The sequence below is a fragment of the Pinus tabuliformis genome, chromosome X, assembly GCF_031772625.1.
Source record: "Pinus tabuliformis cultivar Carrire ecotype Pingquan chromosome X, CPIR1, whole genome shotgun sequence".
Lineage (NCBI taxonomy): Eukaryota > Viridiplantae > Streptophyta > Pinopsida > Pinales > Pinaceae > Pinus > Pinus tabuliformis.
In genome coordinates this window covers 214955655-214973012 of record NC_142308.1, presented here as the reverse complement: position 1 = coordinate 214973012, position 17358 = coordinate 214955655, and positions in this window count along the sequence as shown.

The window sequence follows — 17358 nt, the reverse complement described above, 5'->3', positions numbered from 1 at the left end:
CAATTGGTTTGGTTCCAAATGGAGGATCAACCAGCTTCCAAGTGCCATTCTTTATGAGGGCATCATACTCCTTTTGCATCGCTTCTTTCCATTCATCATGAGAAGCAGCTTCTTTGAAGGAAGTTGGTTCAAAATCTGTAGACAAGTTCAATTCACAATCATAAGTAACATCCATATCAACAGGTGAATTAGAGTTATCTACATCACCTCCATCTTGTCGGTTTGTATTTCTGGTTCCTATTTTTCCAATTTCATCAGGATGAACACTTTCAAGTGTCTTTGTCAGCCACTTTGGGGGACCTTTCTGAGATGGTCCAAGCTGCTCTGTTGATTGAGTTGGGACTGAATCAAGATTGAGTCTCCCAATTCTATCAATTACATCACTTAAAGGATCATCCGGTGTTGGAGTTTCATGCAAGGGAGATTGTTCTTCAGAAGAAGATTCCACATGTTGATCTAGTATAGGAATCCCCCCTTCAAGATGTGGAATCTGATTATCAAACTCTTGAAATGATTTCATTTTTGTGAATCTATCCAAGCGATCAAGTTGCCGCTCAACAACACTGTCAGATTTGGATGATTCAAGAAAAATGACATCTCTAGATACAACAAACTTTTTATTTACTTCATCATAGAGACGGTATGCTTTAGAGGTGTTTGAATACCCCAGGAAGATACACTTACGACTTCTAGCACCAAGTTTGTTTCTATGTACCTTTGGTATTAAAGCATAACAGGTGGAACCAAAAATCCTGAGATGTTTTACCGAAGGAACATGTCCATACCACAATTCATAAGGAGTCTTGTTTCTTATAGCACTAGATGGACATCTATTCTTTATATATGCAGCACATAGAACAGCATCAGCCCAAAACATTATCTTTACATTTTTGAAGAAAAGCATGGATCGTACCATATTCAAGATTGTTCTATTCATTCTTTCAGCTACACCATTCTGTTGGGGATTATAAGGCATAGTTGTTTGATGTTTGATCCCATGTTGGCGAAGATAGTTTTCAAATTCATTTGATGTATATTCTTTTCCATTATCAGTGCGAATAGACCCAATATGAGATTGTGCATCATTTTCAATCCACTTATGAAAATTCTTGAATGTTTGAAAAGCATCAGATTTGTTCTTCAATAAATAAACCCAACACATTCTGGTGTAATCATCAATAAATGTCATGATATATTTATTTCCATTTGCAGAAGGAACAGGCATTGGACCACATAAATCTGAATGAATGAGTTCAGGCTTCCTATGTGCTCTTGAATGTGAATCATGAAAAGACTGTTTGCTATGCTTTCCTAGAATGCAAGAATCACATTGCTTATGTTTCCTAGGAATTGTAGGCAAACCAGCAACACCATTTTTCTTCAATAAGCGAAGACTGTCATAGTTTAAATGTCCAAATCTAGCATGCCATAATAAACTTGATGGAAGTGTACCTTCTTCATGATGAGAAATATATGAGAAATGTTGTGCATGAGCAGAGGTTCCTTGCAGTTTAAGAAGTCTTTCTGCTTCTATTCCCCTCATGACAAGTGAGTGGTCAGATGCCTTTCTTACCTCAAGCTTTCCATCAAACATATGAATGGAGTGACCTTGCTGGCGGATGTGGACCAAGGACAGCAAGTTTCTTTTGAGCTGTGGGAGGTATAGAACATGATCCAAAAGAAAGTCTAGAAGACCAGGCAGTTTAAGCCTGATTGTGCAGAGCCCTGATGGCTTGATTTTTGACTGATCTGCAAAGTATACTGCTCCATCAACATTGTCAGTGAAATCTTCAAAAAAATCTTTCCTATGAGTCATATGACAGGTTGCTCCTGAATCAAGCAACCAATCATTTTTCGAAGAAGTAAGTGAAGCATTAAACAAATCTTCATTTACTCCAATGTTACATTGTGCCTCAATATAGTGAGCGGATTCAGGTGCTTTACCTTTGTCTGTATCATCAGTTTTACCTTTCTGCTGATTTCTTCTCTGCTCAATTTTGTCCCATGGTAGCTTGCATGTAGAAGCATCATGTGATCCATTTCGTTTGCAGAGAATGCAATGCAGATTTGCCTTTTCTCCTTGAGAATGTCTGCCCCCCCTGCCTCTGAAGTATCTTCCTCTTCCTCTTCGTCCACCTCTTCCTCTTGTAGAATCTTGAGCAGGATGCTTTTCTTTATGAGCAAGGCAAACAGTCTCTTCAGAAGATTCAGGGACTGTCTTCTTTCCAAAGGCTTTCTCTCTTTCAGCAAACTCTTTCACAAGGGAGTCAAAGGTTATATCTTTAAGATTTCCATTTGCTTGTAATGACTCAAGATAATTGGAGTAGGTAGGATAGAGTGCCTTGAGAAAAGCAATAAGAGGGATATCCAGCTCTACCTTAGTGGATTTAATATCATGCATTATAGACTTTACTTCAGATGCAAGAGCAAGAGGATCATTATTTTTCAGTTCAAGAGTGAAGAGTTTAATCATGAGCTAAACAACTTCAAGTGCAGAATGTGAGTCATAGAGTTCTTTCAGCTTTTGTAAAGCTTCAAAGGCAGTTGAATAAGATGAAATATGACGACTTACTTCTTCATTTACAGATGCTGCAATCAGTGCATAGGCTTTGCTGTTCTTGTTTTCCCAAATGACAAGCTCTTTATCTGATGTAGGCTGCACAGGGTCTTTGTCTTCTTCTCCGACACATACTCCTTTCCACAACTCATTGTAGATGAGGGTGTGTTTTACCATCCGGGACCATTCAGGATAGTTCTCCTTGCCAGTGAGAACTATTCCTACCATAGAGATGATTGAATGCATTCTGTAAAAAAGTTACTTCTGCTGATATACAGTGAAAAAAAATCTCTGTGGGAAATAATCAATCAAATCACCATAAATCCCTTTGATTCTCTAGATAGTAATAAAATATGGCGGCGTTAAATTTCAAACATTCTCTCCAAATTTCACAAGAAAGGATGACAGGCGGGAGCTCTGTTTTCTTGACTAATTGCTGCTATTAAATGATAAAATCTATGTTCAAATAGTTTGAAGAGTATTTCATTCAAAAAGACTGAAACCAATTGATACCAGAAACCAATCGGTCAACACATCCATTATTCAAAAATTTGCTTTTGTAATGGCAGAAGCATGTCGCTCTTGGCAGAAAGATCACAAAAAAAAAACTTTTCACAACGCTGACACAATGCACCCGTCTATTATCAATTCTGTCTGCAAGATGTAACTGTTTACTACCCACAGATCTACTTGAATCTCATGAATATTCTCAGCTGCTCCATAGCTCAACGCATGGTGCCAGAACTTTACATAGTCAGATACAAAGAATTGATCACGCAAAAACAAAAAACTAGAATATCCCTGCTCGGGTTCGTGCTTCTGATCTCCACGAGCTTAGTTTCAAAGTCTCAAAAACTATACTCGGTTCACAAATCCGAATGTGAATTCACCTTAACTCCAGAAAATGTATCAAAAAATTTTGCAATTAAAGGTAAGAGCCGGGAGTTTAAATCATTTAAAAGCACGTTAATTTACCAGGCCACATGATTTAGCTTAGATTGTGAAAATTGAGCCTCGCTTAAACAAGGCCTGTTCACTGATGTAGAGCGGAAAACTGCCGAGCTTGCTTTGAACCAGAGAGCTCTACTTGTTCCCCACGATGGGCGCCATGTCACCACCATGCTTCAAAACCACCACGCTTCAAAACCACCAAAGTCTCGGCTCCACAACAATTGATCGACCTCCAAAGTCTCGGCTCTAGGCTACCATAAACCGAGGTAAAAACCTCTGGCTCGAGCGTTTCTAAGTTCCAAGGGTATCTGAACAGTGGTATAGTTAAAATGGCTCAGAACCGAGAAACATATGGGGACCACTTGTTTCAAACCGCGTTTGGCAACGTATTCGAAGCATTCAAGCAATACGTTACGATACCAGATCCGATACTGACAGGCTCAGGCTCATTCAGATGGCAGATGAGACAGTAAGGGCAGCGCACTGTATGGTGCAGGTAATAGAATATGAAGCAGAGCGTAGGTACAGCTCAGGGATGGCAGGCAGAATGTAGGTAATGGAATATGAAGCAGACCAGGAGTTACAAAGCCACAAAGGCTAAAAAAAGGAGTTGGCTCTGTTACCATGTCAGACCAGGAGTAACTCCAAACTGGGCAGAAAAACTGATTCGTTTATTTCATTAGGTAGCTATTGTTTATATACATGAATGTGACTGATCAGTTCATCTTCTTGATGACTATTCACATTCAGGTTCACCCAACTGCTAAGGATTAGGTGTCAACAAAGAAGAAGAAATGATCAAGGATGTATCATACTGACTCAAAGTCAGTCTCAGAGTATGTACCACTGGTCCTAGACCAGTCTCAACCAACCCAAAGTCAGCGTCATAGTGAGTACAACTCCAATGGTCCCAGACCAATATCATCCTCCACTGACTCAAAGTCAGTCTCAGAGTATGTACCACTGATCCCAGACCAGTCTCAACCGACCCGAAGTCAGCGTCATACTATGGTACAACTCCTACCACTGGTCCCAGACCAGTATCATTGATCCCAGATCAATGGAGGTCATCCTAGCGTAGGGAGTACGGTAGTTACAACGATGTGTCCATCGGTACTACTATGGTCCCTAACTTCATTTCCCTGCTCATTGATCAGATGAGAGGTACTTCCCATGAGTCCCAGACTGCATGGGTAGGATGCCTCGACAGGAGGACTAATCAATCCTGTCCTCACAGGAGAACACATCAATCCTACTACAATTGCCATGGAGAACACATCAATCCAGGCCTCACAGGAGAACACATCAATCCTGCTACAATTGCCATGGAGAACACATCAATCCAGGCCGCCATGGAGAACACATTAATCCAGGCCTCACAGGAGAACACATCAATCCTGCTACAATCGCCATGGAGAACACATCAATCCAGGCCTCACAGGAGAACTAATCATCCTGCTACATAGGAGAGCGAATCATCATGTTCCACAAGAGAGCAAATCATCTTGTCCCACAAGAGAGCGAATCATCTTGTTCCAGTGTGCACCACCAGGGGAGGGTGAGTCACCCTGTGGTCGTATGTTGCTCCAGTAATAACCGCAAGCCCTCAGAGCTCCCAGAGCTCAATGTATACAACATGCAGGACCCTTGTACAAGGGTTTCTTACCGACTCCAAGTCATTTGGGAAAATCACAGATTAGATCTTTCCTCGGGGCTTTGACAAGGTGTATCAACCTGTACATCATCTTAATGCGATGGAGCCTCCTTGCTCATCAACTTACCATATCCAAGATGATGTCTATCTGCTGGAGCAATCGACGAATACAGGATTCCTCAATAATCGAATCCCACCTCTGGTTGTTATAGAGAATCACAGTGGTATCCAATGTAAATTCAAACAACTCTCTGAAGAGCTTTCGCAACTAGACTACCTCACACGCGGTAATGCTAGCAACAATATATCCTGCTTCGGCGGTGCTCAAAGCCACCGACTTCTACTTCCTGCTCATCCAGGATATTGAAGCAGATCCCAAGGTGAAACAGCACCTGGAAGTGCTCTTACGGTCCACCACACTGCCTGCCCAATCAACATCAGTATATCCAAGTAGTCTCACATCTCTGACAGTGTATCTTAATCCATGAGAGATTGTGTCCTAAAGACATCTCAGAAGATTCCTGGCATCAATCCAGTGAGGCTCAACCAAATATGAGCTCACAATGCTAACTGCAAAAAAAATGTTCGGACGGAGGTTCACCAAGAACATCAATGCGAATGAGTTTATGAAACTCAGAGGCACTTCCCAAATCTGGTCTGACATCACTACCATATAACTTCTAAAATTTAAGATCCTCGAGGTAGTCACAGGCTTGCAGTCCATCATACCAAATCTTTCCAATATCTTTACCACATATTTCCCTTGAGATAGGAAAATTTCCCTTGGCTTCTGCCATACTTCAAGTCCTAGGAAGTAGTGTATCAGTCCTAGGTCTTTCATTTCAAATTCAGAGGCCAACTCCCTCTTACATTTGTGAATGAGAGGGTCTGCACCTGTTAGAAAGAGTTCATCCACATACAACACCAGTATGAGAGGCTTGTCATCTTCAACCTTAAAGTAAAGGTTAGGATCGGCTTCACTCCTAGTGAATCCCAGCTTCATCAAGTAGCTATCGATCCTCTCATACCATGCTCAAGGTGCTTGCTTCAGCCCATAGAGAGCTTTCTTCAACCTGCATACATGAGATTTTCGATCATAAATCTCAAATCCTTCGGGTTGCTCCACGTAGACCTCTTCTTTGATCGAGCCATGCAAGAACGCAGTCTTGACAACCATCTGATGTAGGTTCCATCCTTGTGAAGCGGCAAGTGCTATGATCGAGCGGATGGTCGTATATCTGGCAACAGGTGCAAATATCTCATCATAGTCTATACCTTCCTTTTGGGAGAAACCTCGAGCAACAAAACGAGCCTTATACTTTTCCGTGCTTCCATCTGTTGCATGCTTTATCTTGTAAAGCCATTTGGAAGTAACAACAGTCTTGTCCTGGGGTCTGGGAACTACTTCTCAAACATCATTCTTTATGATAGACTCATATTCTTCGATCATAGCATCCTTCCATACTTGATGCTTGACGGCATCTAAGAATGACGAAGGCTCATTTTGTATGATCGTGCTCATGATGGTCAGGTATCCTTGATACCTATTAAGTTTCTTACTTTGACGGAAGGTTCCTCAGGGTGCAGCATGTCCTTCAGCATCATCAAGTAACCCCTTAAGCCATGAAGGCCTCTTCCTAGAAGAGGAAGGCTCATATGGAGGAGGATCAATCGGATCCATGGGTTCTTCTACATCAGGCATTGATTCATCATCCTTTTCTTTCGGTTCCCTGGTGTCGGCTTCTTGAGAGCTCCTCAAAGTCGGAAGATTGATCACCTTGCTGAGAGCCATATCTTCGTCAAAGGTGACATCATGACTAATTATGACTTCCCTTTGACCGGCTACATAGATTTTATAGCCTTTAGTATTTTCACCATAGCCCATGAAAATTCCCTTCTTTCCAGATTCTCCCAATTTATTTCTTTTCTCTTTCGGCACATGAAAGTATACAGGGCTTCCAAAAATTTTAAAATGAGAAACATCAGGTTTCTTACCGGTGAATTTTTCTTCAGGATTCTTGGAACCCAATGCTTGATGAGGGCATTAATTTTGTACATATACGATGGTGATTGTAGTTTCAGCCCATAGAAACATCAGAAGTCTTTGATCATGTAGCATGGCCCAGACAGCTTCCATCATCGTGTGGTTCTTCCTTCCCACCACACCATTCTGCTCAGGAGTATGTGGTGTAGTAGTCTCCCTCTTAATGCCAACCTCAAGTATGCCTAAGTGAACCAATTGTAATATATCAGAGGTCTTGCTTTGGCTTGAGGGGAATGGTCCCCTTTTGATCTTTCCTTCAGCACATCCTGGACATACACCTTCATTCTCTATTCAGAATTCGGGCATCCCTATCACCATTTGTCTTACACCGAGTATAGCTTTATAATGAAGGTGGGTAAACCTCCGATGCCAAAGTTCGGACTGAAGAGATGTGTCATAAGACATGACACCTAGCAGACTTCCATCGACCTGATATAATGAATCAACACTAAACCCAAGAGTAAAGGCATGTTTAACATTATTTTTCCATATACATACCTTGCCATCGCTGAAGGTTACCTTGTAGCCTTTGTCTTCAGTTCCCGAGATGGACACTAGGTTCTTTTTGAGGTCAGGTGCATTTAATACATCCTGGAATTTCTGGCCTTCTTGAATGCTTGTCCTCTTCCTTGATTCCCAGCTCTCCTCTTACCTTTGCTGTTGAATTTGTCATTCCTTTGATTGCCATCAGAGGGATTTTGATCATTGTCCTAGAGTGAGTCCTTTCTATCAGGGAACTCCCTTGCATAGTGACTTGCTTTATCGCAAATGTAACATCGTCATTTTCTTCTAGCCTTAGGTCCAGCCTTTCCTTTTGATTTAGTCCCGGAATTATTTCTTTTCTTTGCATGAAAAGAAAAGGCAGCAGGAGGACCTTTAGGCATGGGCATTTCTTACACTTCTTCCCTTGTTTCTTCTTGAATGCATCTAGCCATTAATTCCTCGAAACCAGGAATTACATTATAGTTCAGAAGAGTAGTCCTGAACACATACCATTCAGATGGTAATCCTTCAAGAGTTGTGAGTGCCATTTCTCTGTCAGTAATAGTTTCCCCAATAGATAGGAGATCGTTCTTGATCTCAGTGATTCTTAAGAAGTATGCTTGCATACTTTCATCTTTACCCTTCTTGATTTCCTTGGAGGTGCCTAGATCAGAGATGTAGGCCACCAAGCGCTTGTTGATAGAGTCCCGGATGATCTTCTTTGTTTTGACTTCTCCATTTTTCCATTTGTTCCAGGCAGCAGCAGATGCATTTGATGAAGGCTCAACAATATTGCCTCTTACATGGTCCAGCACTCCTTGATCTTCAAGGGTTAGATCGATAGACATCTTTCATCCATGATAGTCAGCTTTCTCACGGAGCTTGTCTTCGGTAGGAAAGAGTGTTGAGGACCCCATAGTTCTTTTAGGATAGCCTTGCCAATCTTCTCTTCAATGATTGCTCTTGCTCTTGCTCGGGCTTTGTCTTCACCTCAGCTCTGATACCATGTTAAGTTATGGTATGTTCTATGCTTATAACAGTTTACTTCTTTTTCTTATTATATTCCACCGATTAGCAATCACATGTACATAAAGTAAAGTGCAGATAGAACATTAAATGATCGAAAGAAAACAAGCCAAGACAAGAGACACAAGATGTGGCGGCTAGCCAGGGACAAACCCCACAATGTGTGGGGAAACCCTTTGATCAAATCTTCTTTTATCTTCAATAATTCAGCAGAGAGAAATAGTACAATAAATCTGATTCATATCAGCAGTAGCAAACCCTAGATCAGTAGCATCAGCATTAGCGGCTTCATTATCAAACTAGGGCAGACCATATCTCACAAACCGACAGTCGGATTGACTTCATTCCACCACCAAAAGTTTCAGCTTCCAGAGGAGGTTTAGATGAACCTACAATGTAGTTCAGATGAGGAGATCTTCTAGGCCACGCAAGTCAATCTTTACTTCTGCAGTTGCAGCTTCAGTTTCAGCAGTTTCCGGCTTCAAACTAGGGCAGTCGATATCTTGCAAACCGTTCGTCGGATTGACTTCATTCCACCACCAAAAGTTGAAGCTTTCAAAGGAGTTCCAAATGAACCTACAGCATAGTTCAGATGAGGAGATCTTCTAGGCCACGCAAGTCAATCGTTACTTCTGCAGTTGCAGCTTTAGTTTCAGCAGTTTCCGGCTTCAAACTAGGGCAGTCGATATCTTGCAAACCGTTCGTCGGATTGACTTCATTCCACCACCAAAAGTTGCGGCTTTCAAAGGAGGTTCAGATGAACCTACAGCGTAGTTCCAAAGAGGAGATCTTATAGGCCATGCAAGTCAATCTTTAATTCTGCAGTTGTAGCTTCAAATTCAACAGCTTCCGGCTTCACATATGTGAGAGAGAGAGAGCCATTTCAGCGCAGTAGAGAAGAGACTCATATTTGCGCAGAAGAGAGAGAGAGATGTGATGAGATGAGTGAGTCCAAATGAGGAAAACTCCTCTTATATTTATACACAACGTTGGTGGGTGAATAGATGCGACTGTTGGGCTTCTGAGCCTACATGAGTTGTAGGTCGGCTTGATAATAATTCCATAATCAAAATAAATTCATATCTCCATGAATACTTATCGGAATTGGATGATATTTATATCAATCCTACACCTCTCGACGAGAGGAATCTAATAAAAATATTATTAGCCATGAATAAGATGACCCACATGAAGTTTTGCCCTGGTTTCCAATTTTAACATGTGTGCTCCTCCTGATCTCCTCCTACATAAGATCCGACCACAGTCGTTCCCAATCCGGTAGTTTCTCCCTTCCATTCATAGAGTCCTGGTAGTTATTCCAACTCTTTGGAAGGCCAAGGAGAGTGAGGCTCACCATATCATCATTGGCAATAGTTATTCCTACATTTCCAATCTCATCTCTGCAGGTGGTGAGCTTGTTCATATATGTGGAAATAGTATCACCCTTCTCCATCTTGATTCTTTGAAGCTTATCCTTGAGCACCGATTTCCTCTAGTCGCTATTGTTCTGGTAGAGGTCCTTAAATGTCTTCCACATTGAAAATGGAGTATCCTTCCCATGGAGACTCGAGACAATATGGTCTCGGACTCCCTCAAGGATGATCCGTCTTGCCTTTGCCACACACTTCTTCCACTCAGCCAACTCTTTTGCATTAATTGACGCTGGCTTAGGGATTTCTTGATCAATGAATTCGTTTAAGCCATTTTTTTCTAATACAACCTCCATTGTATCTTTCCATGCTATGTGATTCGAGCTACCTTCCAAGGCATACTCGAGTCTCAAGCCATAGAACGTCGTTGGCCAACCTTGAAGTATGATATGAATTCGATTTGCACCTACAACCCTGAACTTCAAACTTCGAATTCTCTTCTCATTATAATGTTCACAGCTCCGATACCATATAGAAAATTTCTACAAATCCAGCTCTGATGCCTTGTAGAAAATTTCTACAAACCTGGCTCTGATACCATGTAGAAAATCTTATGTAGGTTAACCTAATAATGCAATATAAATCAAAGCAGAATACTATAACCTACTTCTACTATCAATTTGTGGAAGCTTAAAGATCAAGCTGAACAATATAACCAGAAGAAGAAGAATCAATGGCACAATACATATGAAAATACTTTGGGGAAAGCCTCAGCTAAAAATTCCACACTATTGTATTATCATACACGTTGGAAATACATAGGAATTATATAAATCCTTAGCTCTCACAGCTAGCCAGCTCTCAGTACAATCCTCACAGATGCTAACATGCAATCTTGGCTTCTCTCCAGCCTTCCTCTCTGCCCCCCAAGCTCCTATTTCCTTGCACTGTTCCTTGTGGATGATTCCTGTTACCAAGTGGAAAACCCATTACCAAGTGGATGATCATCTGTCAAAACTGCACAATCCTCAAGGATTAAATCCTTGACCGCATGCATGAGTTTTCTCCATGAGAAAACACATGCAACTGATAGTACACTATCCTTGACTTTAATCTCAACTGGGTCTTTCTCATATTAGACATGCATGAGTTTCTGATGAGGGAATCTTCAGTTAACTAGAGTAGCACTAGTTTAGTGCATGCATGCATCAATTGACTGTTAACTCACCATTAGTTCCTCAAACAGTTTGGAACTAATTTAACTGGACTTAACTCAGTAAACTGAGTTAACTAATTACAACTCAAATATAACTCAATCTTATCTCCTTAATTCAAGGGATAACTCTTGCATGACTTCAGAAAGACTTCTAACTTGAATTTCTCCAACTAATTAATTTAAAATAAATTAATTGATTATTTCCAAGTAGCTGTTAAGACTAAATTCGATTTTAATTCACAATTTAATTCAAGGACAAATTAAATTGGAATATTCTTGTTGCCATATTTCAACACTCAACTCATGACAGTGAAAGAATTTAATCTTTGACTTGTCCTTCTTCTTGCCACCCTAACTAGAATCTGATTTGGAATGGGATGACTTCCCCTTCCCTTTCTTTTCCTTTCCAGCTATGGCACAGTTCTCCTCATCCTCATGCTTGGATGAGGATCCATCTCTAGTTTTCCATCAAATCTCTTCTTGTACCAATTCATACCACAATCGCTCTCACTTTGGTAGCTTCTCCCTTCCATTAACTAAGTCCTAATAGTTGTGTTGGCTCTTGGGAAGTCCTAGAAATACTAGGCTCACCAGATTGTCTTCAGCAAGTATAACACCGACACTTCCAAGCTCATCCCGGCATTGGATGAACTTATTCAAGTACTTCGGTATTGTATCACCCTTCTCCATATTGATCTTTCTAAGCTTGTCCTTCAGTGCCAGCTTCCTGTGGTCACTGTTGTTTTGAAAAAGGTCCTTCAAGGCCTTTCACATTGAAAATGGATCTTCCTTACCGTGGAGGTTCGAGACAATATGATCTTGATCTCCTTTTAGGATAATCCTTCTTGCCTTTTCCACACACTTTCTCCACTCTGCCAAATCTTGAGAATCAATTGTTGGAGGCTTAGGAATACCATTGTCTATGAATTGCTTAAGCCCATTGTCTTCAAACACTTCCTCCCTCATGTCCTTCCAAGAAATTTGGTTTGAACTACCCTCAAGGGACTATTCGAGCCTCAATCCATAGAATGACATCTTGTTGGCTCTGAAGTATGATACTGCAAATTCGATTTCTCCTGAAAAATACAAACTCATATTCTCCTCTTCTATAGTGATTTCAGCTCTGATACCATGTAGAAATTCCTTGTAGATTCAAATTTCAGATTGTAATATGCTAAAACAATTGACTTGAATCTACTCTACTCATCAGCGGAAACAATAATTGATCGATGAAATCACGAAGTAGAAAAAGGAAGAATTTAATCACACATAACACAATAATTTTCTAGGGAAAGCCACAGCTAAAACCCCCTACTATCTGTGTATTTCATTAATCATAAAATTTGAGAAGATTACAATGATTTTCTCAAGCCCGAGAAAACTCTGCACTATCACAATCTATCTCACTTCTTCACAAAAAAGCTCTAGCCAATACTTAGCCAAATCTATTACCTGCCAAGCTCCTATTTCCTTGTGGAGTTTCCTTTGGAATTAGCCCATATTTAATTAGGAAATTCCTCATCCATAAATGTGTAATCCATCAACAAGCATTCCTTTGATTGCATGCACCATCGATTTAATTTAGATGATTTTACAATTGATCGTACATTGTCCCTGAACTCCAATCTTAACTAGGTCTTTCTCTGATCTTACATGCATGAGTTAATGTTCAATTTACTAGTTGAGCAGTGCTGGTTACACCTCATTACTGCAAGTTACACCCCACTACTGGATCTCCCACTAATTGCTCCATCAGTTGGAACTAGTTTAACTGAATTTAACTCAGTTGAATTGAAATAAATAATTACAACTCAAAAGAACTCAACCTTGGCCCCTAAAATTTAGGAACCACTCTACATGACTCTAGATAGACTCCCAACTCGAATTAACTGAGCCAACTAGGTCAAATTAAGTTAGTTAAATATTACAAGTTGCTATGAGAATTAGAATTATAATTTAATTCCTATTTTAATTCAAGGACAAAATTAAATTAGGATTTTCTCGTTAAATTTTCGATAGAGCAACATCACACAATACCTCATCTGTGAATGGCTTGATGCTATAGGTAAGATGACGTTGTTGGCTGACGTGGAGATCTCTTCCTTGGCGAAGCCACCTAAAGGTGTATGGTTGCAGGTGTGGTTTCGTCGATAAGCCAAACCAACCTTTGTTGAAATGAGGTTCTTTGTGTTTCCGCTATTAACAATGAACTAGAGCAGAGAACCCTTCACCCACATATGTGAGTGGAAGAGTTGCTCCCCCTCCTCTGGATCATCGGGATCAATCTTCTGGATCTTGGTGATGGAAACAGTGGCATTGGATTCTACATCAATAATTTTCTTCCCATTGTCATCCCCATTATCATTCCCCTTGGTGAGTTATGACTCAAATTCAAAACATGCATCTGATTCAAAAGCCTTCAGCATGGCCACGAGTGACTGCTTGGCTCGAAACTCACTTGTGTTGTGAGTGGGGCTCTTATGGAACTCACACCATTTCCATTTGTCCTTATTTTTATTCGTGGTGTTGTTCTTTGCTTGAAGATTTAGTGCGTTCCCCTAGGTCGTCCCAGCTTGTCTTTGTCCTTTTTTCTGCAGTTTGGGGATGCCTTTCCCTTACTTCAAATTCGCAAATCCAAAAGTCTCTCTTATTCAGTTTAAATTTCTTCTCGATCTTGACAATTTATCGATAGGCCGTGCCAGGCAAGGATATGTCTAAGAACTCCATCTCATCATGGATGTATTTTTGTAGACAACCGTGGTACTTGAGTCCCAACTTCATGCGAAGGGTATGAAAAAATTTTGTCAACTCTGTCACATCTTGGTCCCTTCCTTGCCACAGTGTGGTCCACTTTATGTATTTATCTTCATAGTTCCCGATAGGGTAATATTTTTCCTTGATGGCATCTCGAAAAGAATTCCAAGTAGGTGCGGTTGAAAAATTGAGGGTTTCCTCTCATCCTTTTGTTCATAGTAGGTTTCCCACTAGTCCTTGACATGGGGCGCATCTATGAGAAGTGAAAAAGTAATCTTTTCTCGATTGGAAAAGTCATGAACTGAAAAATATCCTTCCAACAAATTTAACCATCTATCTATGCCATTTGCATCTATCTGGCCTTCAAATATGGGAATGTCATAATTGACTTGTACCTTAAAGGGAGTGGCACCTCTAGAGTGGTTTGTGGATGAAGTTATCCATCATCGTGTTCCTCTATTACTCAAGGGATTCTTTGAGCAACATTTTGAAAGGATCTCCTATGCCCTCATCTTTATTTTCTTCCACCAAGGGAGGATGTCAGTGTTTGTGAGGCTGGTCTTGCAAAGGCTCAACCAATTCGAGCCCTAACTCCTTATACCCTGACCTCATTGGGGACATTCAAAGAAAAACAAAGAAAGAGCATACCGCTCTGATACCATTGATCCAGACTTATACATGAACAAAACATAATACAAATACAAACATTCACACAGAGATGCAACAGAAATAAAACTTTATTTCATTAATATCAGAGAACTAAAATGTGCTTACACGTAGAAAGGAAATAAACTAGCTCGGGTGATGGTAGCTTATATCTAAGAAGAGATGTGGTAGATACATGCCTCTGAACTATGTTATAATGAGGCTCAAGGGACTTTTTATTATTAAACAATAAGGGAAAACCCTCAACAACCAAAACCCTAACCCCAGGAGATGGAATGCCAAGAGTTTGTGGACCCTGTTGGCATTAGTTGAGCAGCCAACTTCCCTGGGTCATAACTTGGTCATATGATCTCCATTTGGCACGTACGATACCTCATTGGAAATATATCTTGAAGTAATACAGGATTTGTAGCAAGCACTTGCCTACGGCTATGTGCCTACTGCAGACCTCAAAAAAATGTTGTTTAGGGGGTCGAAATAGCTCTAGAAGTTTAGGACCCGAAAAACTACTAAAAATAGTAAACGCTACTATAATCAAGGAAACAAATGGAACTAAGTGGAGGTCTAGGTGGAATAGGTGGGTGGACACCAATATCCACCTGGATCAGTCCTCATCCCTTAGGAAGTGTTGTAGCTCATTTTTATTTTCCTCATATGTTGAAAAATAAAAATATATATGTGTGTATCCCAAAACCAAAAAAAAGAATGAAAAAGAACAAAATCAAAATCAAGTTTTTAGCTTTAGGATTTTGATTAAGCGCTAATGGTGGATTAGCCATTGATTAGCACCAAATTGCAATGTTAACATGTTAATATGGTGGGCCCTAGTGTATTAAAGTTGGATGCATATTAAATGTCGAATGACTTTTAGGGCGGAGTAAGACAAGGTTGTCAGGCCCATCCATTGGCACAAACCCGATGACACAACTTGTGCACTGTTTATGCCATCGAGTGCCCCCGTAAGCTTCTGTCAACAATCATGGTTGACTACAGATCGAAAACTAATATCAATTACAGGAGCACACCGACAGGATTTCTCCGTACTGGTGTGTGCCCCCATAGAGCTACAACAAGCAAGTGTGTATCACTCCATCACCGACAATTCATTTCCCTATCACCACCATATCATTGCCATGTCACCCTATCACTTCATTGATTCATTTCATGATGTCATACTTCATACATGCCACATACACATTTCTTACCATTTTCCCCCCATTTTTCCGATTTCCCCATAAATCGCGTTACCCTCATTCCCTTCATTTTATCATTTTTAGTTCTTTGTATCTGTAACACGTCGCAGTTGTCCAACTCAAAGCTCAAGTCAGCATCATTCGTCTGGTAACTAGGTAATTACACATCATTCTCGCTTGTTCCAGTTTTCAAAATGTCAAAGAAATCAGTGTTAGCAGGATCTTCCTCTCACATTCCTCTCATGGACACCGAGAGGGATGTTTTCGACCCAATTTGTTCCCTGGATTTAATGCAACTTTTCCAACATATCCTAATAAACTAGAAGGAATCCCCGGTGTATAATGTAGTCGTCAAGTATAGCCTTTTCGCTACCATAATTCTCGAAACCTATGTATTCCCTGAGTTCATCTACTGGTTAGTCTCTCCTCTCTACCCAAAAAAATGCTTTGTGATGGACAAATTAGGTGAAAATATTTTCCAAGTGTCTTCTCTCTTAATTCAACATGCCCTGGTTTTTCCCTCTTCAAGTTCTTACACATCCTTTTCAAAGGAAACATTGTTGTCAACCTTTCAAAACCTATATCAAAAAGACTATGCCCATATGACTTTCTTTTTAATGCCCTTAGGGTAGCATTTGCCTATGGAACCTACTAAGTTTTCTGTTATGAAAACATAAATGGGGTCATTTTTGTTGGTGTATGGAAGGAAGTGTTATACCACCATTCAGCCAGAGGCAACCATTTGACCCATTGTGTCTATTTATTAGATACAAAGCAACGAAGATATCCTTCCAAACATTTGTTTACTATCTCATTTTGCCCATCAGATTGAGGATGATAAGATGAGCTATGAGCTAACTGAGTACCAAGACAAGAAAATAATTTTGTCCAAAAATTTCAAGTAAAAATGGGATCTCTGTCACTTACAATAATCTTTGGGTTTCCATGTAGCTTTTGAATTGTTTCCATAAATGCAGTAGAAACTGTACTGGCTTTAAATGGATGTGATAATGCACAAAAGTGTGCATAAGTCTGTCAACTACCAACATGATGACACTTTTTCCCTCAGACTTGGGTAAACCTGTGATAAAATCCATTGAAACCTCCTCCCAACATTGGCTTGGAATGGATAAAGGTTGTAATAGACTCGGTGTCTTAATTGTTTCCACTTTGTTTTGTTGGCAAACCAAACATTCCGCCACAAACTTTTGAATATCTGATTTAAGGCCATCCCAAAAAAATTCCATCTTAACCCTGTGGTAAGTTTTTAGAAATCCTGAGTGCCCTCCTAAAGGAGAAGTGTGCAATTCCATAAGAATCTTTTCTTTTAGCTGGGAATTCTTACAAAGGTATAAGCGATCTTTGTACCATAATGAATCATTTTGCCAGCTAAATGTATCAGACGTACTGGAATCTTGTTGTAGCTTTCAAATAAGTGCGCACA